Genomic DNA, 24,684 nt, shown 5'->3' with positions numbered 1-24,684 from the left:
GAGGAACTCCTGAGAAGTCGGGTGATCCTGATTCTGGTCACCCTGGTGATGCCCCCTGGGGAAGCCCTGTCCACTTGAAGTGTCATATCCCACTGCCTTTGGGTGGTGCAGGCTCCAGTCGATGGATGGCATGTGTGTGAGCGAAGTGTTGTACTCGCTGGTACAATTTTATGTGAGCAGAGCACATAGGCCAGGGAACAAACCAAAACAAAGCAAGAAGGGCTGCAGCAATTGCCTCCTAATCAATGACACATTCCTGAGGAATTCAGATATTTACACACTTGGCAGGGAAGCTTCATTCCTAGGTACATCCAGAAATGTATTGCTCCAGCTGCAACAGTTAACGCTTTGGTGTCTGCAAGATATTAACATGCGAAGGACATGTTCTGTTTTTCCTTTCTTTCTTTCTTTCTTTTAATCTTATTTATTTATTGGTGCTGGGGATTGAACCCAGGGCCTGGTGCATGCTGCGCATGCTCTTTACTACTGCACTATATCCCCAGTCCTCAACCACAAGTCTTTTTTTTTTAATATTTATTTTTTAGTTTTAGGTGGACACAATATATTTTTATGTGGTGCTGAGGATGGAACCCAGTGCCTCATGCATGCTAGGCGAACACTCTACCACTGGACCACAACCCCGGCCCATCAACTACAATTCTTAAAAAAGTCGAAGCACTTTTACAAAAGGTGTAGGGGTCTTGGAACACACAGAACAAGTGGAGACTGTTTCAGGCCCCATTCCAAGACCACTACATGTTTAAATTCAGGCAGCTGCAGTGACTTGCCCAAGGGCCCTAGCTGGAGAAGGGCAGAGGCTGCAGGGGGCTGTAGGCTGCCTGAATAGGGTTGAAGGAGGTGGCTGGGCTGAGATACTGTGAAATGATCCCAGCCTGCAAAGAAAGGGGAGTTGCATATGAAAACTACCTGGATAAGCTGCTGGGATAAAAGGTGCCCCAACCCAAAGAATTTAGCAAACAGTATCAAACTGCTGGGCTCCAGAAAACAAGAGGAATTTTGTTTCTTTTGAGGAGATGGGGAGATAAGAAGAGATAATAAGAGTGTGAAAGGAGCCAGATGCTTGCAGAGCAACTGTATTTCTGCATGGGTCACATGACCAGTCAGTGACCCCTCACCCCTGGGGCCAGGAGGCCAAAAGGGCTTGATGCCTTTCTGTGGCTTCCAGTTTCCAGGACCCCTGATGGGATGTGTAACAGCAGAAGGGTGATGGTGAGGCCAGTGAGCACTGGGCACAGGAAGAGCAAGGGGCCACAAGAAAGACTGGTGCTCAGAAACCTGGGTGGCACCTCTGGATTGCTCAGGGCATGGCTCTGCAGCACCAGCTGACCTTAGGCAGGTCTTTAGGGCAGGGAACCCAGCTGATGCCTGGGTCCACTCAGGTGGTCTAGAAGTCCCTGTGGACAGAGTCCCGGAGAACACATGGGACTTCTTGGCAGTGGTTTGTCTTATCATCAGGTTCTTTACTCTCTTTTACAATTTGTGTATGTGTGTATGTGTGTGTGTGTGTGTGTGTGTGTGTGTGTGTGTGTGTTGCTGGTTGGGGATCCAACCGAGGGCCTCACACATACTAGGCAAACTTTCTTGGTTCTTTTCTTTTTGGTACCAGGGATTGAACCCAGGGATGCTTAAGCACTGAGCCTCATCCCCAGACTCCTTAATATTTTATTTAGAGAAAGGGTCTCCCTGAGTTGCTTAGGGCCTGGCTAAGTTGCTGGGGCTGGCTTTGAACTCTCAATCCTCCTGCCTTAGCCTCCTGAGTCCCTGGGATTACAGGGGTATTACACTGTGCCCAGCTACTTTCTCAGTTCTTATAAGGACAATGCAACAGAACAGTCTAGAAGGTGAACAACCACTATTTCTTTGTGACTCTTCTAGTTCCTACCCATATGCAGTAATAATTAGAGAGTTTCCACCATTTTTAAATCTATCCTGCTTTTACTTTTTTTAAAGACACTTATTTATTTTTATGTGGTGTCGAGGATTGAACCCAGTGCCTCACACATGTTAGGCAAGCACTCTGCCACTGAGCCTAAATCCTAGCCCCTGCTTTTACTTTTTTTTTTTTTTTTTAGAGAGAGAGTGAGAGAGGAGAGAGAGAGAGAGAGAGAGAGAGAGAGAGAGAGAGAGAGAGAGAGAGAGAATTTTTAATATTTATTTTTTAGTTCTCGGCGGACACAACATCTTTGTTGGTATGTGGTGCTGAGGATCGAACCCGGGCCGCACGCATGCCAGGCGAGCGCGCTACCGCTTGAGCCACATCCCCAGCCCCCTGCTTTTACTTTTAACATTTTAATTCCAGCATTTTCCATATTGCTACAACAGTCCTCATTACCATTCTCACACGGTGATGTGGGACCAGCACAGGCCCCGGGTTTGGTCCAGAGGATCCGGGCTTCTAGTCCTGGCTCTGCCATTTGCTCTTAACATGATAACTTCATGTTATCCCCAGCAAGTTACCTGGCTTCAGTTTCCCAACCCTCACTTGGGCATACCCTTACCATCCTCTCTCACCAGAATGATGTTCAGGAAATGTTAGCCCATTTGACTCACTATTTCCCTCTGTACACAGAATGGGGTTAATATCCTACCCTATCAAGCAACGTTTTTTTTTTTTTTTTTTTTTTTTTTTTTGTGTGTGTGTGTGTGTGTGTGTGTGCTGGAGATTGAATCCAGGGCCTTATGCACGCTAGACAAGCCCTCTACCAACTGAGCTATACCCCCAGCCCCACTATCAAGCAAGTTTAGTGTGAGAATGAGAAAAAATGTGGGTATCTTGCCATCGAGATGCACTCTTGGCCCTGTTTAAATTAAGCTGGCTCAAGTGGATACATTCAGAGTTTTCTACGGGAAGAAACTTTCTGAAAGTCTACCTTCCCCGAGCTCCCAGTCAGGCACGGTGCTGCCCTGCTGCAACCCCCACCCCTAGGAGCTGATTCAAGCCGCAAAACGCGCGGACCAAGGTCTTCCTGAGGCTGCAGATCTTGACCCCCTCAGCCCTCTCAGTTCTTTAGGAAGGTACTCCCGCTTTGATTGATAGAGGAAACCGCCAATGCACGTTCAGGGGAGGCCCCTAGAGCTCGCTAGGGGGCGTGCCACCTCCTTGCTCCCCTGGCCCAATCCGAAGCTTCAAAGGGGCTGTAGGGCGGAGCTCGGCGTCTGGCAGCCAATGGGGCGAACACAGCGGGCGCGGCGGGGGCGGTGCTGTGGCGGCTGGCGGCAGAAGTGGCCGCTGCGGGTCTGGGCAGGGTTGGGCAGCGCGGCCGGAGCGAGCGGGGAGCTGGGGCCAGAGCCCGAGCCGTGGCTGGAGACGCCGTCACGGTAGGAGCCGGGTGCGCGGCGCGTCCGGAGGCGAGCGGAGGCCGAGGTGAGCTGCGCTCCGCGACGGTTGGGCGCCTGGGCGGGACGCGGGGACGCGGGTCGGCGGCCGGGCCCCTGCCTGACAGGCCGCCGCGCAGGGGCCGAGCCGAGCTCCGCGCCCCGGGAGCAGCTGTGGAGCCGCGTCGCGCGGAACTTCCCTTCGCCGTGGGAGGGGGCGTGTGCGGAGGAGCCGGGGCCGCCGGGAGAGGACGCCGCGGCCAGTGGGGTGCGCTTGCGGGAGGAGTGGGAGTTGGTGAGTTCTGGGGCGCGGGGCGCGCTGGAGAGGAGTCCGGAGCAGCGCCGTCCGGGCCCACGGGCCGCTCGCGGGGGGCTCTAGGCAGCCGCAGAAGTGGGAGGTGGGCGTCTTCAGGAGTCTGAGCGGAGCAGGGGCGCGATTGGAGAGAAGGCGGAGAGTCCCAGGGGCCCGCGGGTGGGCGAGGGGTGCCGGGCAGCGGGGCTGGAGGAGAGGTGTGGCCGGGGAGCGCCAGTGAGCGGGCAGGAGCCGCGGATGCGCCCATTCTGGGCTCTCTGATGACCGCCCTCCATTTCCTTCCTTTCCACCCTCCCTGTCCTGGCTCTGTGTGCGTGTGTCTGGGGAGGGTGGGAGAGCAAAGCCCTTCCATGTCAGCAGGACCTAGGATTGGGGGACCAGCAGGAGAGGCTTGAGTGTTTGCTCATTTGACTCTCCAAGTTTCTCCAGACTCATTGAATCCCAGATGGGGACTCTTGCTCTTTCTCTGGGGCTTGTAAGCTAGTTTATCCTGAGAGGTATGGTAGCTGCTGAATTTCAGCGATTCATTCAGTTTCGCTCACTCAGAGTCGGATTTTCTTTCCAGAAGGAGAGCAAGCTGTGCTGTCTCCTTGGGATCAGTACAGTCCATCTTTGGTGCCCCAGGGAGGCCACGCTCTGATAGGGTGCCTGAGGGAAGGTGGCCTTTGGGTGGGGTGTACACATCATTCCTGGGTCTTGCCTCTTCTCCTTTACCCCAACTGTCCTGAGTTTTTGTGGTCAAGGAGAGATGGCAGCTCACAGTCTCCAAGGCTACTCGTTATACTGTTTACCAAACACTCCCTGGCTGTCCTGATGAAAATCAAGAGACCAGCTCAAAGAATTTAAACCTGAGCTGCAGATGTGAGCTCACACTTTCCTTCCCTCTTCTTGGGTTCCTCTCTTTGTAGTTATTTCAGAATGCTGAAGTTCTGTTTTAACCCTCCTAGGATTGCCAGCTTGGATCCCAGGGAGAGGGGACCAGGTGGGTCTTATTGAGTGCTAGCCCTCTTGTTCCATCTTGAAACACTCTTATTCCCCCGGCTTTGCAAGCCTGCCCAGAGCTGCCTCATAAAGGTTTGAATGGGCGCCAGTGCAACTTGGATTTCTCTTGATTCACCTGGAAAGCATTGATCTGTGTTCGTTTAAACTTAACTGGAGTTGTTTGGCAGCCTCCTTTGTGAGGTTGTGCTGGTTGAGATACGAGGCCACTACATCAAAAACTTTCCTGAGGGGCTGGGGATATGGCTCAAGTAGTAGCGTGCTCGCCTGGCATGCGTGAGGCACTGGGTTCGATTCTCAGCACCACATAAAAATAAAATATTGTGTCCACCTAAATCCAAAAAAAAAAAAAAAAAAAAAACACAAACAAAACCCAAAAAACAAACAATAACAAAAAACTTTCCTGAAGTATGTTTTTCTTTTGACAATTGTCTTAAAGTTATAAAGAAATTGGCCATTAGGCCAATGATATTTATTACTTGGGAAAGTAATATAACACAGGAGTAGATGAACAACTCATTTGAATGGAAATGGTAGTTTTTTTAAATAATATTTTTTTTTCATTTTATTTGTTCTTTTTAGATACACGACATTGGTGTGTATTTTGACATATATAGGGAGTATAACTTTTTCTAATTAGCATTCCATTCTTGTGTTGTACATGACGTGGAGTTACACTGGTCTTGTGTTCATATATGAGCATAAAAAAGATATGACCGATTTATTCTACTGTCCGGAAATGGTATTCTTACGCTGTTTTGGGAACTGGAACTTCATTACTTTTAGCCCAGATGTTAAGAGGTCATAATATTTAAATAATTTAAAATTATGCATATGTAAAAAACAATATCTAGGTTTTCAACAGGGCCTGCTGCTGTGAAGTAGGATTGCCTTTACCTGGTCCTGGGTATCTAGTCCAGATTTCGGATAACTAGGTATTTCTGGGGTAGGAGCAGAGGGGTTCTTGTCCTTAGCCCTTTCATTACTCCTCTGTCACTTGAAAGTCTGTGCTGAGTTAAGACATAATGCCAGGCTTCCTGCTTCTGAAGGGATCATCAGTTGATTATTCCAGGATGTGTGGAATATCAAACAAATTAAAGTAATATTTATAATAGCAATGGCACCCTGTGTTTAGATGTTGCTGTAGCATTTACCAGTGCTCCCAGCCCCCCTCACCTGAACGGCCAGCTGACTCCAGCCTGCCTTATCTGCCATCTGATTGTATTTCAGCTTCATGGAGACCGCCCTGTAGATTATGTGGGTAATGGCCATGTTCACATGAGTGATAGTGTCAGTTCATTTTTTTTTTTCCCCAGTTGTTTGGAACTGCCACTGCATACCTGAATGCAGCAGAACCACCTTGCATTCCATAGGTAGAGTCCTTTATGTACCCACCTGAAAGCATTGCTCTTTTGAAACTTGGCTTCTGGTGGGTCTCAGTGGTGTTGTGATAGTTACGTTCTGCCTGCTGAACCTTACATCTTAAAACAATTCTCCAAGTATTTTGCACAGTGTGACATTTTTGACATCTGTGTAGTTTCAAAGGTAACTGCTTGAGGGGTAGTAGGCGTCTGAGAGCACACATTTTGGTATTTTGATTAAAATCACATGTAAAGCCGGGTGCGGTGGTGCACTCCTGTAATCCCAGCAGCTCAGGAGGCTGAGGCAGGAGGAACTCGAGTTCAAAGCCAGCCTCAGCAACTTAGTGAGGCCCTAAGCAACTCAGTGAGACCCTGTCTCTAAATAAAATACAAAATAGAGCTGGGATGTGGCTCAGTGGTCGAGTGTCCCTGAGTTCAATCCCTGGTTACCGCCCCCCCCTCAAAAAAAATCACATGTAAAACAAAGATCTTAAATCTCGGGGCTGGGGATGTGGCTCAAGCGGTAGCGCGCTCGCCTGGCGTGCGTGCGGCCCGGGTTCGATCCTCAGCACCACATGCCAACAAAGATGTTGTGTCCGCCGAGAACTAAAAAAAAAAAAAAATATATTAAAAATTCTCTCTCTCTCTCCCTCCTCTCTCACTCTCTCTTAAAAAAAAAAAAGATCTTAAATCTCTACTTAACTTATATATTGATTCATGCTTATTCTCATCAGTGTGTGTTTATTTTTCTTGCTTAATAAAGCAGAGTACCAGGTAATCATTATTTTTTTTCCTTAAAATAAAGTCATTTCCTTTTTTTCATTTTTCCTCCTTCCCCGCCCCCCCTTTTTCTTTCCTCCTTCTCTGTGATGGGGAACCCAGGGGCTTAGTTACACAACCTAGCACATTCTAGAGAAGTCCTCTACCACTAAGGCTCACCACTAACCATTTATTTATTTATTTAATTTAGTTGTAGGTGGATAACATGTCTTTATTTATGTTTATGTAGTGCTAAGCATTGAACCCAGTGCCTCTCATATGCTAGGCAAGCGCTCTGCCACTGAGCTACAACTCCAACTCCAACTCCCACCCCTAGCCCATTTTTAAAAATTTTTAATCTTCAATCACTCACGTTTCTTGGCTCCACACAGAGAATGTGGCAGTGTATACAAAACAAACTCAATTATCAAAGATCTCAACAAGAAACTTTAGAAAGGATAAATAAGGATAGAAACTTTGCTATAAATTTAGAAACCACGGGTGTGATGGTTTGTGTAACATGCTCTGTAGCTATATGAAATTTTTTTTCCCTCCCCAGAATATGGGATGGTAGTGTGGTAGGACATGATGGAGATCAGGAGCCCTAGGCTCTGTCCAGCCTTTCCCTGACTAGCCCTGAGGTCAAGGACAGTCAACACAGATCTTGAGGTCTCAGTTTTCATATTTTCTTTTAATATTTTTTAGTTGTAGATGGACACAATACCTTTATTTTATTTTTATGTATTTTTATGTGATGCTGAGGATTGAACCCAGTGCCTCACACATACTAGGTGAGCACTCTACCGCTGAGCCACAACCCAGCCTCATCAGTTTTTCATATTTTCTTTTGAAATTTTTTTGTAGTTGTAGATGGGCAGAATACCTTTATTTTATTTGTCTATATTTATGTGGTGAGGAGGATTGAACCCAGTGCCTCACACATGCTAGGCAAGCACTTTGCAGTGAGCTGCCTCAGTTTTCATATTCTTAAAATGTGGAGCTTAGAGGTTCTTAACCTTTTGAAACTCTGATAATAACCATGATCCCCTTCCCCCAAAAGATGCATGTGGCCAGCTTTGAGGGGCCTGGAACCCAGGGTAAGAGTGGGATCTGCTCCCCCCAAGCCGCCTCTCGCATGGCCTGGTGGTATCGTAATGGGCATCTCGCATGGCCTGGTGGTATCGTGGTGGGCTTCTTCAGCTGCCTCTTGCCTCCCGTATTCTATAACCCTATTTTCCTGGTCATCTTTGAGCTAATAATAACAGTGGCTTTTATTTATAGAGGACACACATTCCAAAGCATTTTCACTATTATTTTTTGTGTCCAGAACATTTCTGAGTGGATGGCAGTGGTAGATGTTCCTTTTTGTAATGAAGAAAGGGTCGCCAGGCGTGGCCACCACTCTGACGGGATCTCGAGTGAGGCCTGTCCTGAGACTAGAACTGGACTCCAGTTGCCAGCATGGTTTTTTTCCATTGGGTTTGCTTCCTTGGTGGTTGTCATTATGAGTTATGTTTGGCAGTGTAAATATCCCAGAATGTGTCACTTGCAGAGGAAACTATTTGTGCGTCTCCTGAAGGACTGTTTTTCTGTTGGAATTTGGATCCCTAAAAACCTTTCTGCCTGACCATGAAAAGGTTATTTATATATTTTTTTCTTGTCACATTTTTCAAAGGGGCAAATTTGTAGAGCTTGGGTTTTTGAGCGGATTTAATGTTTATTGATTAAAGAGTACATTGAGATGATGACTTCTCAGTTGCTTGGCACTTCAGAAAATTGTGAAATAAATGTTATTTGAAAATTCCAAATGTTTGACTTGTCCTATCCAAATATGTCCTCCTGGGCGAGACGCTCCCTGTGGCCTGAGGTTCCTCCCTGGGCCCAGAGTCTCTGGGTGGGTTTGAAACTTGGGTGTGGATTGTGCCAGTGACCATGACTGTCTAACAGTAGCTTCTTGGGGCCACATTCCTAACACCTTATGGATTGAGTTTTGTCGGTTTATAAGCAGAATAGAGAGCCTCAGCTATGTAAAGAGCACATGTATGTGAAAGAATACAAAACTTTTTAAAAAAAATATATTTATTTTTTAGCTTTTATTTATTTATTTTTTTAGGTAGTGCTGAGGATCGAACCCAGTGCCTCACACATGCTAGAGAGCACTCTAACACTGAGCCACAACCCTAGCCCCATGAACACGAAACTTTAAAGCTGCACAGATGTTAGATTGTTTATTTCTGATGAAAGCAATCATCCTAATCAGTGTTTTGATTGTGCAGCATGGAAGTTGGTAGAGCTGCTCACAGTAGGCATCACTCACGAGTGGCAGGTAGCAGAGGAATCCCCCATCCTCCTGACAATCCATGCTGGGGTCTGTCAGGACAAGGGCTGACTAATCTTCATCATTGAGATGTGGAAAAGAGATCTGTGTGTATCACAGACCATTCCTTTAAGATACCTGCGAGTACAAGGTGGCCATGCATGGCCTCAGGGACATTGGACACGAAGCCTCTCCCAGGGAAGGGCCTTCTTGCGGTGAGAGGAGCTGTTGGAGGCTCCCGCTAAGGCTGACTGGTGAGCAGTGGGCCACCTCCCAGAGCGGAAGTCTGGTGGGAATCCAGGCAGTCAAAGGCGACGCTGTGACGGAAAAAGAGCAGCAGGTTGTGCCACCAGGCAGGACGGTTCCAGTTACTGTGGAGTGTGGACATGGCCTGCCACAGGCCTGCTTCTCGGCTCTGCCTGCACTGGGGCTACTCTTCCCTGCAGCTACTCTTCCCTGCGGGTTGGCCCATCCCTTCTGTTGGCTTCCTCTTTGATTTAGATATCAAGGAGGGGGCAGGGTGTCAGCAGGGAGCTGGGGACACCGATAAGCTGCCATGGAAGTGCTGGGGTTTCACTACTGTCACACTCTGGGCTGCTTGGAGGTTGTCTTAGCTGCTGCTGTCTGGACGGGCATCAGTAGCTGAAGGGAAATGGGTGAGGTGCGGTTTGGGGGCTGCACTGGCAACTGTGTTTCTTTTGTGCCTCTGGCACCTGGCTCTGCCTGCCACTCTGGGCCCTGAGATTAAGGGACTGTTGTGCTCTGTGGAGTCAGCTCAGGGTCAGCAACAGGCCTAGAAACAGTTATGTTTCACGGTGACAGTGCCAGATAGGAGGGGGTGCACTGTGGGAGGGGAGGAGGGCAGGTGGGACTGCTCACGGGATGCGGCTGAGACTGGCCTTCGCCAGCACCTAGGTGGGATGATGGAGGAGAGTCTTGGGCAGACGGGTGTGGAGGAGGGAAGGTCAGCGGGCAGGCTGCCTGTGTGCTGGGCTTGGGTCTGAACCCCCTCCTGGGGACTGGGGCCCACACAGAGCCACTTTAGGGTATTCCACAGAGGAGGATGAAGGTCTTGGCAGAAGTGGGAGGTGGGTAATGGGTCAGCTGCCTGGGTCTGCTCTTTCCACATGGTTCATGCTCACAAGTCTATGAGGTTAGAATGGAACCTTCACTGTCAATTCCTGCAGGAAAAAGGTCATGTCGCATTAAGGAATCAGAGGTTAGAAACATGGCTTTGGCGCTTTTTTTTTTTTTTTTTTAGTTGTAGGTGGATATAACATCTCTATTTTATTTATTATTTATATATGGTACTGAGGATCGAACCCCGTGCCTTGCATGTGCTAGACAAGTGCTCTGCCACTGAGCCACAACCCCGGCCCCTAGAAACATAGTTTTATTTTATTATTTTTATTTATTTAGTTTTTCTTTTTTTAAGGTAGACACAATATCTTTATTTTACATTTATGTGGTGCTGAGAATCGAACCCAGTGCCTCACGCACGCTAGGTGAGTGAGCCACATCCCCAGCTCCTAAACATAGTTTTAAGTAAGCCCTGGGTTCTGTTTCCAGCTCCACCACCAGGTGACCCTGTGACCTTCCTTGGCCAAATGTATCAACATTTCTGAGACTGGGTGTCTTAGTTTGAGCTGCTGTAACACAGAGTACTTCAGACAGGTAGATTGTAAACAACCGGGATTTACTACTTCTCACAGTTCTGGAATCTGGAAGTCAGATCAGGGTACCAGTATGGTTGGGTTTTTTCCCAGATTACAGACAGCTGAATTCTGATTGTACCTTACAGTGTACCTTATAAGGCCATTAATCCCATTCATGACGTCACCCCCTGTTTAGTTCTCAGATCCCACCTTCCAGTACCATTGCAGTGAGGGGCAGGATTTGAATAAAGGAATTTGGGGGAGACATAGACATTCAGTTAATTGTACCAGGACACCGACAGCCCCTTTTTCCTAGGATTGAGGTAGGTCCTATGAAGTAACAGCCCCAGAGTTCATCATGTGTGCCTGATTGATAGTCCTGGCTTAATAATTTTGGTGTCACTCAAAGTATGTGTAAAGTGCCATGTTGATTTTATTATATACAATTCTGAAAATCCTTCTAAAATGTTTTGTTCTTCCTTTAGGTAGAGTATATGTAATGTGTTAGACTTCCCTTGGCTACAGGGGTCCTGTGTGGCATACCCTTGTATCCTGGCTCTCCCAGCCTGTCTCCTCCCTTCTCACCAACTCTGGGTTTCTGCCTGCTTCTCTCGACTTTTTGGGAGTGAGGCTGAGGTTGGACGCCTCTTCCCTGGGTTTTGAGGGCAGCCCTGCCAGGTAGGGGCCTTCCTCCCGGCTTGATGACTCTGTGCTGAGGGTCATGTTGGTGGCTTGCAGAAAGCCTGAGACTGGGATGAAGGGATGTGGTTGTGACTGCACATGGTGCCTAAGAACAGGAAGGGAGCCTGTGTGACTGTGATAATCACTCACATGTAGGCGAAGAAAAATGGAAGGACTTGGAAAAGTAAATGATAAGGGCAGGGACGCAGCTCAGTGGGTAGAGCACTGGCCCACGCACAAGGCCCTGGGCTCGATTCCAGCACCACCAAAAACTGTATGTGCACTGATCTGATCCCATGTAAAATATTATTAAAATTTTATGCAGCAGTGATAGTTAAGGCTGTGGAATTATGGAAAGTCTTCTTTTTTTCCAGAGTGTATCATTGCCCATTATGTTTCAGAATTAATATTTAAGTTATAACTTGATTTTATAATTAAAATAAGTATATAAAAACAATCTGGGGGCTGGGGTTGTGGCTCAGTTGGAGAGCACTTGCCTGGCGCATGTAAAGCACTGAGTTCGATCCTCAGCACCACATAAAAATAAAGGTATGTGTCTATCTACAGTTAAAAATTTTATTAAAAAAAAAACAAAAAATAATTTGGTTGCCAAGGTCTTTGCAGCTTATCACCAACTTCCCCACAGCCTTCATTTTGTTTTCAGAACAACCTTGTTGGTTTGTTCCCCTCTTCGTGGTTCAGAGGAGAAGAGGCAAAAGTGGATGGGTCAGTGACTTTGCCTGAGGCCACCGACCCAGACCCTGCCTGAGCCAGAGCTCCCAGGGAGGTAGTTGAGAGGCCCTCTGTCTGTACCTACAGGGTGGTCTGTAGTACATGAAATCAACTGTGGCAAGTGTTTTGAAGTTTCCTATTGAATTAAATGGAATTTTAGTATAAAGTGATGCCTAAAATGTAGTTTGTGAACATTTTCATATTTTAAACCATGTTTGTGTTCCATTATACTAAATTATGTTGCCACCAAGTGAGTGTGCCAAGGTTGTGAATTGCGGTCTTCAAAAGAACCACGGACAGGCTCTGCTCCCTGCACAGACCTCCAAGCCTGCTATTAGCGGTTCTGGAACTGGTTGATTTGCTGAAGCCGGCCTACCTTGGTGCCCTTTAGCTTGGATACGACCCTGTTTTGACTAAGCAGTTGTGATCCTGCACCAGCACCTGTATCATCATTAGGGAGGCTGGGCCTGGGTGGGAATGGGATCAGTGGTGAGAGGGTACCCCCTGCTGTTGGGTTTTCCGAGTGACCATAAAAGAAAGTTTACATTCTTGCTAGTTGAATTCTTGCAACAAGATAACTTTAATTCTACTTTACCCAGTAGTAAACCAAAGTTCAGAGAGATTAAGTCACCTTCAGAGGGTCAGAGTTGATGCTAAAGCCCACACTTAGGTCGTTTTACCCGTGTTGCCTAAGTAGATTTGGAGCCACTTGCCCTCAAATATGAAAACAATCTCTCAAAGTTAATCTCTCTCTACACCCCCTGAGAAACAGAAAATGAGGCAAATTATGTGGTCTTTGTTTAAGACAGTATCTGTGCTTGCGACTGACCTGATGAAGGTAATTTGAAAATTCTTAGTACTTCACGCAGCAGGACAGGTGCAACTGCTGATGTGTGGTCAAAACCTGGTCATCCCTGAGCTCATGCAGGTGGGTTGGTCAGTCATGAGGAGCACACCCAGGATTCCAGAGGCCCTGACTTAGGGGCCTCACCTTCCACAGCTGCATTCTAAGAGATGTCACCTGCTATTAAAAAGCAGGTAGTCGAAGGAGAAGAAATTGCATTTTTGTGTGCTTGTCTTACACTGTACTTTGTAAAACTGAGAAAGGCTTACATTTTGTTGATATCTTGTTATCAAATGAAGATGATTTGTGCAGGTAAATTAGAGCAGATGTTTTAATGCTTGTGATAGTTACCATTTTTATGCCAAAATGATTTTTTACTTGTTTTTTTTTTAATATATTTTAAGTTGTAGATGGACACAATACCTTTATTTTATTTTTTTATTTATTTTTTTATTTTTAAAGAAAGAGTGAGAGAGAGAGAGAACCTTTTAATATTTATTTTTTAGTTTTCAGGGAACACAACATCTTTGTATGTGGTGCTGAGGATCGAACCCCGGGCCGCACACATGGCAGTCCAGCGCACTACTGCCTGAGCCACATCCCCAGCCCCCTTTATTTTATTTACTTATGTGGTGCTGAAGATTGAACCCAGTGACTCACTTGTGCTAGGCAAGCACACTACCACTGAGCTACAACCCCAGCCTTACTTTAAGATCTTTTAAAAATTGAAGGAACATTTGGGTGTGGTGATATACACCTGTAATCCCAGGGACTCGAGGCTGAGTCAGGAGTATTGTGAGTTGGAGGCCAACCTCAGCAATTTAGTAAGACCCTGTCTCAAAAGTAAATAAATAAATAGGGCTGGGGAATGCCCCTGGGTTCAATCCCTGGTACTAGAAAGAAAGGGAGGGAGGGAAGAAGGAAGGACAACATAGAAAATGGGGTTTCCTGAAGAAATGCTTTTGTGTGTTATCTTCCATATGCACAGGGTTTGTTTATTTTTGTTTATTGTAGTTGTAGAAGGATAGAATGCCTTTGTTTATTTTATGTGGTGCTGAGAATCCAGCCCAGTGCCTCACACATGCCAGGCCAGCGCTCTGCTGTTGAGTTGCAGCCCCAGCCCTGCGGGTTCTCATGAGTCCTAGAGTGGGTACCAGAAGCAGGTGCTGCTGCCCGTGGACTGCGTCTCTAGCAAGCATTAGACAGGCAGGAGCAGCACCTCGCCTCTGCCATCTCACACATTGCTCTCGGGCTGTCAGTCTGAACGCGGGGAGCCTGTGGGTCAAAGATGGTATTCTTACTCCAGAGTCATCCATTGTAAATGGGGGACATTTGAAGCCTGCACTGACCTCAGGTGTCTGCCTTCTTTTCAGTAATCAACACTGTTATGGTTACATTTTTCAGATTCACTTAAATATTTTATCAAATATTTTCCATTGTTTTTCCTTCTCGGTCCCTCCATTCATGAGACTCAGCAAATATGGGGTAGGGTTGCTCTGCTTCTGAGGATAAGTACCAGGAGGCCTCCCCCATGTTCTTATCATCATCTTTAAATTTTTGTGTGTGTGTGTGTGTGTGTGTGTGTGTTTGTGCGTGCACGCACGCGCGCATGCAGGCTTGGGATCACCCCAGGGCCTTGTACATGCTAGGCAAGTGTTTACCACTAAGCTATACACCCGAGTCTACTCCCCAGTAGGTTTTTTAATGGCTGTATTATTCTGTTAAGGTAATGAGATTAAAACATTCCCTTGTGCTGGACATTTTAGGTTATTTCCGCTTTTTGGCTAATGTAGATGATTAACAGTTTTCAATTTCACTTTTCTTTTTCTGTAATTTGTTTCTGGGGATAAATTCCCAGGAATAGAAATCTTGGATTAGGCTGGGGCTATGGCTCAGTGTAAAATGCTGAGTACTTTCTCGCACGTGTGAGGCCCTGGCCCAACCCCTAGCGCTGCCAAGAAAGAGAAAGAAATCTTGGATTAAAGGCTATGAATATCTTAGAGTGTTTTGAAATCCTGCTCTACTGCTTGTAAGTCTTTATTTTTCTGGCATTTTGGGTGAAGAAAATAGGAGATTATTTCTCCTGAAGGTGCCTTGGTCTTTAGACCTTGTGCATAACTGTGAGATAAGAAACTTTTGTGAGGGTTTCTTGAATGAGTCACATTTCCTTCCTAAGTTTCTGGATATCTTTTTACTTGAGTTGGATGCTTTATTTTTGTGATGAAAAGCCCTTACTTGGGGCTGGGGGTATATCTCAGCAGTAGAGCTGGTGCCTAGTGTTATGCAAGGGCCTGTGATTCCCAGAGCGTACACACACACACACACACACACACACACACACACAGAGTCCTTCTTTATTATTAATCCCTGAGCTAATGTTCTACGTTCCCAAGGCTGTAAATGTTTATGGTAGCATTCCTTCATCAGTTTTGTCCTCAGGATACTCTGAACCACAGCAACTCATAGGACACGTTTTAGTTTGCTTTCCTGCATTTGCGTTGTGCATGTTGAGGACTGGGCAAGGCTATTTCTGCTGGTTTTACTCAAATCAGACACCAGCATGGTGACACAACCTGTAATCCCAGCAACAGGGAGGCTTAGGCAGGAGGGTCCGAAGTTTGAGGCCAGCCTCAGCAACTTAGTGAGACCGTGTCTCAAATAAAAAGGGCTGGGGATGTTGCTCAGTGGTAGAGCACCCCTGGAGTCAACCCCCACTACCACCAAAACCAGAAAACAACAACAAAGACTTTCATTTGGAAATCAGGATAGCTCTGGGTCCTGTGAGCCTGTGGCTGTTGCCTCTGCAGTAGCACTTTCTGGGTGCTGCTGTCCCGAGTGTCCTGTGTCTCCTCCTTGCTGGAGATGAACATGTCAAGAGGAGCTTCCTGGGGAGTGTGTCACGCTGGTGCTTTCTCTTGGTTTTGTTCATTTGCTTGTTTGTTTTTTCCATCCTAAAGTCCACTGTGGCTTTCTACCATGTCCCCTCCGTGGACTGATTGGCTTTTCCACCTACCACTGTCCTCAGGTATTCACTTTCAGACTAAGTGCAACCCTGTTTTCCTGTTGGCTCATTTTCCAGTGTTTGCAGAGGACAAGATGCGTAGTGGGGACATGGAGGGGGCCCAAGTAGGGAGCCAGGGGCAGGCCTGCCCAGCTCAGCTCTTACCCTCATCCCCTTCCTTCAGTTCCTGCTGTGACAACTGTGTGTGTGTGGGGTGTCCACCCCTTCCCTGGGGCTGTTTCCCCTTTAGTTTTCTGTCCTCCTCTTGGGCAAAAACTGGCTTTTCTTGGTTCCTCTTATCCCAGCTAAGCTGACATTCACAACCAAACCAAACCAAAGGACTTGATTCTATACTAAGGTGGGAATAAGAGGAACAATCACAAATGACACAAAAGCATAAGTGTTTTGTTCCCAGTGCAAGCTGGCTGTGGTGCCAGCCCTCCAGGGCTGGTCTACTCTCAGCTCTGCTGGGCGCTATCACTTCCTGCTCCCCGCCACCCTGTTTATTCTGTCAGTAGGACCAAATTTTTGAGTAATGCTTGGCTCTGTGCTTGGCTGCTGAGTTTTTATCACAAGTGTAGAGATTGTACTTTGCTCTGATTTCCACAGATGCCTAAACATGTCTGGGTTGCCGTTGCCTCGGCAACTGACTGAGCAGTGCTTGTGAGTGCAAAGGCTCTGGCCGGGCTAGGTGGGCACCCAGGTCATCCTTAGGGTGCCTCAACCAAGCTGAATGGTCACAGCTGAGTCCTTGAGGCACTTGCCCTTTGCTCCCCTTTGTCCATCCCATTTCCTTTTGATTTTCCTGAGAAATCTCTGCTTACCTGCCCCTGTTCTGCTGGGGGACATGGCACAGAGCAGGCGTAACCCTGAGGCACCGTTCCACAGCAGCCCTTGACCTGAGCATTATTCTGGGATGGTGCCCGGTTCCTCATGCTGTCCTGTCAATTTTCTTTTGCTTCTCAGACCCGGGGCTGACAGTTCCATAGAAACAGGGCCTTGTAGTGGGCCAGAGGGATAGTTCTGACTTGGCATAAGTCATGGGGAAAATGCACCGTGATTGGATCACTGGGCCCTGCAGTGTGTTTCCTTTTATGAAGACTGAGTGAAGGGGTTGGTCTAATGGCTCCCAGACTTACCCTTTGCTCTTCTCTCTTAATGTGGGTTTTGTTTCCTTTTGGGTTGCTTCTTGCTCTTGTAAGCCTGTGTCTGAAGTTGCTCGACGGTGGTGGAGGACGATGGGAGCCGTCTCATTGCCTCCCTTTAACGCTCAGGTAGGCTACTTTGCGCGCACACACATGCACACGCACCTCATTTCCAGAATGGGTATTTTGGACATGTCTGCTACTTCTGCCGGGAACGTGCGGGTTTACAATGTTTAGAAATAGTTTAAAATGGCTGTGCTCTTACTAATAAATAAAGGGATGGGACACCTCCTCGTATCCCTGCCCTCCAAAAACTTCATGTTAGCCGTGTGATTGGCAGAGAGGGAGACAAACTCAGCCCAGGGGGAACTCCAGGGGGTCCTGGGGCTGGTGTGTGGGTGGGGCAGCACCCCTTCCCCAGTGGATTGGGGAATCGCCAGCGCCGTGCACTTCACAAAGCCTGGGAAGTTTGTCCCCTCCCTCTGAAGGCCTGGGTCCTGACCTGGGACCCAGGTTGCTTTCCCTGTACGGAGCCCCTCTCCAGCAGTGGGATAGGGACTGGCCTCTGTTGAGTTTGGGTCTGGGGCCCGCCCAGGGCTGTGGGACTACTGGTGTGTCTGGACTCCTTGCTGGATCAGAACTCTGCAGTCAGAATCCTGGGCTTGGCCTGTCCCTGCCGTTCATTGTGGGACCTGCCTTGCCTTTACAGTGGAGTGCTGAGGGGACTGTTGTTTGTCCTGGATGAGTGCCTGTCAGGGCCCAGGCACGCATCGCCCACAGAGCTCCCTGTAGCACAGCTCTTGCGGCGGGACCCTCCCCTCCCTCCAGCTGTGTGCTTCCCTTCTGGGGGTGGACACTTCAGAACTCTTCAGACCCATGTTCTCGCTTCGGTGCATGGGTGGTCCCCACAGTGGCTCTGGCTCCCCAGGAAGTCAGCAAAGGTCTGCAAAGGACCACTCCTTCAGGGCTGTGCCCAGCAGGCATGGTTTAATAATCTGATATGTATGTGCTGCACCCCCATTTATACAAAAAACATTCATATGTTACTGTTATAAACCATGCTGTGATATGATGAAATACTAATTCATTTAAAAACTAGAATTTATAATATCCTCTTGTCACCTTGATTTCCTATGCCATTGAATGCAAAAAGTACTATCATCTAGTGATTTAGGGACCTTGTCAGTCTTACAGGACCCTTTTCTTGCAGGGATGGTTAGTAGGAGTTTATTGTTGTCTTTTTCCCTGCCCTCTGGCATCTGCGTGCCTGTTAGGTCAGGGCATGTTGTGCAAATGCGGTCCCTGGTGTGGCAGGGCTGAGCTGTGCACTGGAAGCAAGGTCAGGTGCCCCAAACCCGATCAGGTTCAAATAGGAGATGCCAGAGCACTGGCGGTTCCCACGGGGAGGGCCCTGAAGGAATTCTGCTGAATCTCTCCCTAGAAACGGACTCAAACATTTTTCAAGCAATTCTAATTGGTTTCTAAAGCCCTATCAATTTGTACAGCAAATATTTGAATATCTGCTGTGTTGGCACTGGAGCTACAAGACGAAAACAGTAGATGAAGGCATTACATTCTGATTAGGGGAGACAGAGTATAATTAAACTCCCTCTGGCCCAGTGTGCAGGGAAGGCTGGCCTCGGTGGGCTGAGGATCTAGGCTGGCTCCCTTCCAGCTGTCACATCCCTGTCCTGGATGTTTTTGTTTTTTAAATATTTTTAGTTATGGATGGATATGATACCTTTATTTTATTATTATTATTGTGTGTGTGTGTGTGTGTGTGGTGCTGGGGATGGAACCCAGTGCCGCCTCACATGTGCTAGGCAAGCCCTCTACCACTGAGCCCCAGCCCCAGCCCCTGTCCTGTTTTTGACCTTACCATAATGTTTTTTTAAAATTTGGTACATATTGAGGTTTATTTTGTGCCAGGTGCCCAGCTTTCCCCTGCCTGATTACACTTATCCTCAGGACAGCATTGTTTTGCAGGTAAGAAGCTGGGCTTAGAGGGGTGAGGTGCTGGCCCCCAGTGAGTATGTGCTGATGATGAGTGTGCAGTGTGGGTTTTGGCACTTGGGAGCCAGGCCTGAGCATGCCATCAGAAATGCCAGCAATAAGGAAGTGTGGGGCTGGGGTTGCGGCTCAGAGGTAGAGTGCTTGCTTAGCCCACTGAGGCACTGGGTTCGATCCCCAGTACCACATAAAAAAACTACATCAACAAAATAAAGGTATTGTGTCCATCTACAACTAAAAATGTTCTTAAAAAAATATTGAAGTGTGGGCTGGGGATATAGCTCAGTTGGCAGGGTGCTTGCCTCACATGTACAAGGCCCTGGATTCAATCAATCCCAGCACCCCCCCCCCCAAAAAAAAAAAAAAGAAAATAGAAAGTGTGTCCCTTTTGTCCTGGCTCATGACTATTCCTCTGTCACCAGAAATTTAATCTTCACTGTGACTGTCACATCAGGTTGCTTTGCTCAAGTAGGGAAGGGTGAGTGGAACATGCTTTAAGTTCTCTGCATGGTGGACATTACTGACACTTGAAGTTATTAAGTCTAACTATTTACTGTTAGCAAATTGTGTGATCTCATCCTCAGTCCCAAATAATTGCCTCATGAATGGCATTTGAAATGCAGCATTATTCTTGACTGAGAAGATACATGTGTACAACAGTTTTCTTGTTGTGACTTTTAAGGCACTGCCCACTGGACAGAGTCACTTCCTGAAGAGTTACTTTTAAAAAACACCTTGACTCTTTGAGGGTGGAGGGACACACATTTGCCCCTGACGTCAGAGTCATTATTCCTCCTGGAAGTTTGCAAGCTGCCATCTTCCTGGCTCTGGCAGCTGTGAGTTCTTTAAATATTTACACTTAATCACTTTGTGGCTCTGCCTTTTTCTAAGAGGTGCCTCACTTGTTGTGGGGTGCAGGATGCACGGTTGCATCTTTATGCCTATTTTGGAAGGGCCCCGCTGTCTGGGTTAGGTTTCTCCGCAGGTGGGAAGGTGCTAGCCAAGCACGCCAGCGTCCAGCCGTTCTTCTTGGCGGCTGGGGTGGGTGGGAGGGTGGTGGTGGTGCTGGGATGATGCCCTCTTTGTCTGTGTGATCAAGGGGCCATTGTTAGACAGTCCTGCAGTCTAGTGGAGTTTCCGGCTTTTGCAGGCTGCAAGAATGCAGCTCCAGATGTGGATGTGCAGGGGTGTTTAGGGAAGCCCCCAATATGAGCTTTTTTATATGCCAGGGTCACTGTGGATTGGCACATAGGACCTCTGGCCGGGACCTTCTGCAGAGAGACCATGGGGTAGTGCATACCTGTAACCTTCTATACCATGCATGGACACAGGGACTCTGGGATACCCTGGCCCAGTGACCCCAGCCCACTTAACAAAAGAACTGTGTAGGCTTCCTCCCTGAGTATGTCCCCCAGGGTGGTTTGTGCTCTAGGTGCACATGCCTGAGACCCACAATAGCCAAACAGTATGTGTGGCCAGAACTGCGATGTGTGGATTGGGGTGTCCCCATCAGTGTGTGTGAGGATCCTTGTAGTACAGGACAAAGACCCATAGGTACACTTGGTTTCTTGAAATAAAAAAGTCTATGCTTATTTATTTGGTGATGTCTGCCCCTCCTTGTTTGACAGATGGGGCTTGAGACCCTGCCTGGAGCCCTGGTGCCAGGGAACCTGGGTCCAAGAGCAGGCCTGCCCCCCTGGGCAGCCATTCTTTCCAGAAACCAGTAACACACGAGGAGGCTCACTGGCCACTGCCCATTTCCCCAGTCTTCCTTTAGGGCTGCCTGATATTCTTTGGGTTTTGTCAGCATTCTGGCAATCAGAAGGATTCCTGCCTACGCTGTGGTCTTCTTTAGAGCTCACATTTCATTTCCGCTTTAGCTCAGCAGATTTTAGCTGAAAGCCTTCCAGTGAGGAGTCTTCATGTTGGCGTCTGAGCTCTTCCTAGTGCAAACCCAGCCGCTCTGGCTCAGGGTCCTGCTGCTTGCAGAAGCAAGCCAGTGCCCCTCAGCTGCAGGCAGTGCTCTAGGAACCTTGTGGAGCCTTCTTTTTGTGATCTTGTGGGTTTTTTTTTTGTTTTTTTTTTTTTTAATGCAGCACTAGGGATGGAACTCAGGGGCATTTAACCACTGAGCTATACCCTAACCATTTTAATAATTATTTATTATTATTTTTAAAAATATTTTTTAGGTGTTAGTGGACCTTTATTTTTTTTATTTATATGCAGTGCTGAGAATCAAACCCAGTGCCTCACACATGCTAGGCAAACCCACTACCACTGAAGCACAACCCAGCTCCTAATTATTTAAGGTGGGGTCTTGCTAAGTTGCCAAGGCTGGCCTTGAACTTGCAATCCTCTTGCCTCAGCCTCCTGAGTAGCTGAGATTACAGGTGTGTACCTTCGTGCCTGGCCTTCTTGTGACTTATCCTCTGCTAGGGAGTGAAGCAGTGTCTTGGTCCTACAGTGCACATGGCCATCCCTGGCACTGTCCTTCTAGGAGGGATTGCCAAGCTAGCCATGGAGACATAGCAGGGAGAGCTTTGCCTTGGGCTTGGTGAGCCCAGTTGCATTCCTGCCACAGGGTCACAGGAAGTGGTTGGAATGTGGGTTCTCGCCCACATGAGAAAATGATAGTGGTCTTCACATATGTCTTATGAAGGAACCTGTTTTGGTATAAAATCATGATATTGAACCTGTTTTAAAATGTCCTTTCTTTTAGTATTGTGGATAAGAGCTGGTAGGGTTTTTTGGTGGTGCTGGGGCTCAGGTCCCAGGCCTGGACATGCTGGGTAAGTAAGTGCACTACATTGAGCTGCATTGCCAGCCTGGGACTGGTAGTTTCTGAAGAGAATACTTACTCGACAAAATGAAAGTTAACATAATTAACCCTATGTAATTCTCCCCGAACACTTCAAATACTCAGTGAGTTACAGTGAGTAGACAACAGGTTGTCCATATTTAAAGTGTACAGTTTGATAGGTTTTGACATATGCACACATTGTTGCTGTGACACACTGGAGAGTGAATGCGTGGTCACTCCAGGTTTCCTGCGGTGGCTTTGTAGGCCCTTCCCCTCTCTGCTACAGGCAGCCACTGAACTGCTCCCTGCCGCTGTAGATTGGTTTGCATTTTGGAGAGAAAGTAAATGGAATCATACACTGTGTACTCTTTGTAGTCTGTCGTTTTTGATTCAGCAAAACTATTTTGAGATTGATCCATGTTGTTTATTATTAATTTCTTTTTTCATCAGTTGTATGACTCTGTCCCAGTTTGTCCACTTACCCACTGATGGACATTGGGTGGATTCTAGTTTGGGCTATTGCAAATAATGATGCCATGTATGAGTTTTTGTTATGCATGCTTTCCCGTCTGTGGGGGCCTGGAGTGGACTGGGTGGACGCCACACCTTCACATGCTGCCGCATGCTCTCGGAGTGCTGTCCCGCGGTGCTGTGTGTGCAGTTCCTCTTTCCTTGCCAGCAGGGCCCAGCCGGTCTTTTCCCTCTTTGCTGTTCGGGGGGGGGGGGGGGGGGTCTCCCTGGTGCTCAGAGTGGTTTTAAATGGCATTTCTCCTGTTTGTTGTTTATGTCTTCCTTGGTGATGTGTCTTTTCAAATCATTTGCCCATTTAAAAAATTCAGTTTTTTGTTTTATTAGTTTTTTTTTAAATTTTTTTTCCAAGAGAGAGTGAGAGAGAGAGAGAGAGAGAGAGAATTTTTTAATCTTTATTTTTTAGTTTTCGGTGGGCACAACATTGTTTGTATGTGGTGCTGAGAATCGAACCCGGGCCGCATGCATGCCAGGCGAGCGCGCTACCACTTGAGCCACATCCCCAGCCCCTGTTTTATTAGTTTTGAGGTATATATTTTGGACATAGGTCTTTTATCAAATAATGTGATTTGCAGATATTTTCTTACCATCTGTGGCTTGTCTTTTCATTGTTTTTTTTCAATTTTTAAAAATTTTTAGTTATAGTTGGACACAATACTTTTACTTATTTATTTTCATGTGACGCAGAGGATCGAACCTAGGGCCTCACACATGCTAGGCCAGTGCTCTACTGCTGAGCCCAACCCTGTTTTCATTCTTTTAACAATGTCTTTTGAAGTGTAGAAGCTTAAAAAACTTAATGAAGTCAGTTTGTTCTTTTGTGGCTTGTACTTTTTTGGCTGGTGTCACACCTAAAATCTTTACCCAATTCAATGTCACAGATATTTCCTCTGTCTCTTCCAGAAGTTTTAGGTTTTGCATTTAGGTCTGTGACCCATTTTGAGTTACTTTTTGTGAATGGTAAAAGGTATGAAATGAAGTTTATTTTTTTACCTCTGGATATTTAGTCGTTTCAGCACTATTTGTTGAAAAGTCCCCCAAATTTGGGGGAAAATCTTGAACCTGGGAATGAGGGTTCTGGCACCAAGGTCTCTTTCCTTTCATGAGTGTGGATTGTTCTCTGCTGCTTCATCTGGCCTGGCCTTGTCTCCTGGCGTCCTTGGCCCCTGGTAACTGGGTAGTGGGTGAGGAAGGGACTGGTGTCCTTCTCCCTCTGCTCCACGCTGCCGGGAGCCCTGGGCACAGAGGCGTTAGACTTCCTGGTTGGTGGGTTCTGGGCAGCAGCATCATTTCCAGAGGCGACTGTGGAGGCTTGCCAGGAGAGAGAGATGAAAGGACAATAAGCCTTCTGTCCCTGGATGGGTGGCTCCCAGGCTGGGGACGAGGCTGTGTCTGCAGAGGGCGGGAGGGGCTGTTCCTTGTTCTGCAAGGGCTAGCAGTGGTGTGACCTGCTGGCTCCATTGTGCCCTGGTCCTTCATGGCCAGCTGGATGACCATGTGGGTGGCCCAGTGTTGATTCCTCTTTTCACTTGAATCTCAGAGTGGCTTGAGGAGTCTCACGATAGTTACCACTGCAGCAGCTTCCAGAAGGTGGGTGGCCTTCGTTTGCTTTGGGACCTGAGGCAGTGGGTCTTGGTGATGCAGGTGCTGTTGGGGCCAGCACCGACAGTGCTGCTGCCACCCAGCAGTGATGGAGCTGTGCCGGGTTTCTGTTCTCGCAACTAAAAGGCTCAGGGGTCACTCCAATTAAACTGGGCTAACTGGGCTGCACGAAATAACCACACAAGAGACACTTTGGGGTTGCTGTGACGGCTCCTCTGACCTTAAGGGTCTGCAGAAAGAGAGAGAGCGAGAGCACGTGCTGATCCCTTTTATTGAGGAGAAGTTATTTAAATAAGGCAAGGGGTCAGGTTTCAGGGGGCTGAGTCTGTCTTCATGATGTCCACTGTCAGCAGGTTGACTGACACCTGGGTAGACCACACCCCAGGGCACAGTAAGAGAAGGGGACACACACAAGGCACTTCCATGGAAGATTCTATCCTAAACAGGGCAAGGGGTTATATTACAAAGGAACAGGTGAGTATAGCTTCACCCATGGGGCTGTAGCAAGACACACCCATTCACTAGATACTGACCCTCAAACCCAAGAAGGGTGGTGAAAGCTCTGCCACATTTCTGTGACTGAGCGCCTCAGCACCCAGCC

At 47.5% G+C, this 24,684-nt stretch overlaps 1 protein-coding gene across 4 annotated transcripts in view; it reads left to right on the top strand.

Moving 5' to 3' along the window:
* The first annotated feature begins 3,227 nt into the window (after nt 1-3,227).
* PACSIN2 (protein kinase C and casein kinase substrate in neurons 2) overlaps nt 3,228-24,684 on the top strand; it is a 113,769-nt gene continuing 92,312 nt past the window's right edge. For 2 of the 4 annotated variants that reach the window (XM_081311127.1, XM_081311123.1), the window contains exon 1: nt 3,228-3,385. The gene's annotated coding sequence lies outside the window, so the exon portion shown is untranslated. The remainder of the gene's footprint in view (nt 3,386-24,684) is intronic. The other 2 variants (XM_081311128.1, XM_081311126.1) reach the window with 2 other exon arrangements.

Source organism: Spermophilus citellus (assembly GCF_964194105.1).
Source record: "Spermophilus citellus genome assembly, chromosome: 10".
NCBI classification, from domain to species: Eukaryota; Metazoa; Chordata; class Mammalia; order Rodentia; family Sciuridae; genus Spermophilus; species Spermophilus citellus.
Note: the sequence above shows the minus strand (reverse complement) of the source record. Positions and strands in the feature narration are given on the sequence as shown.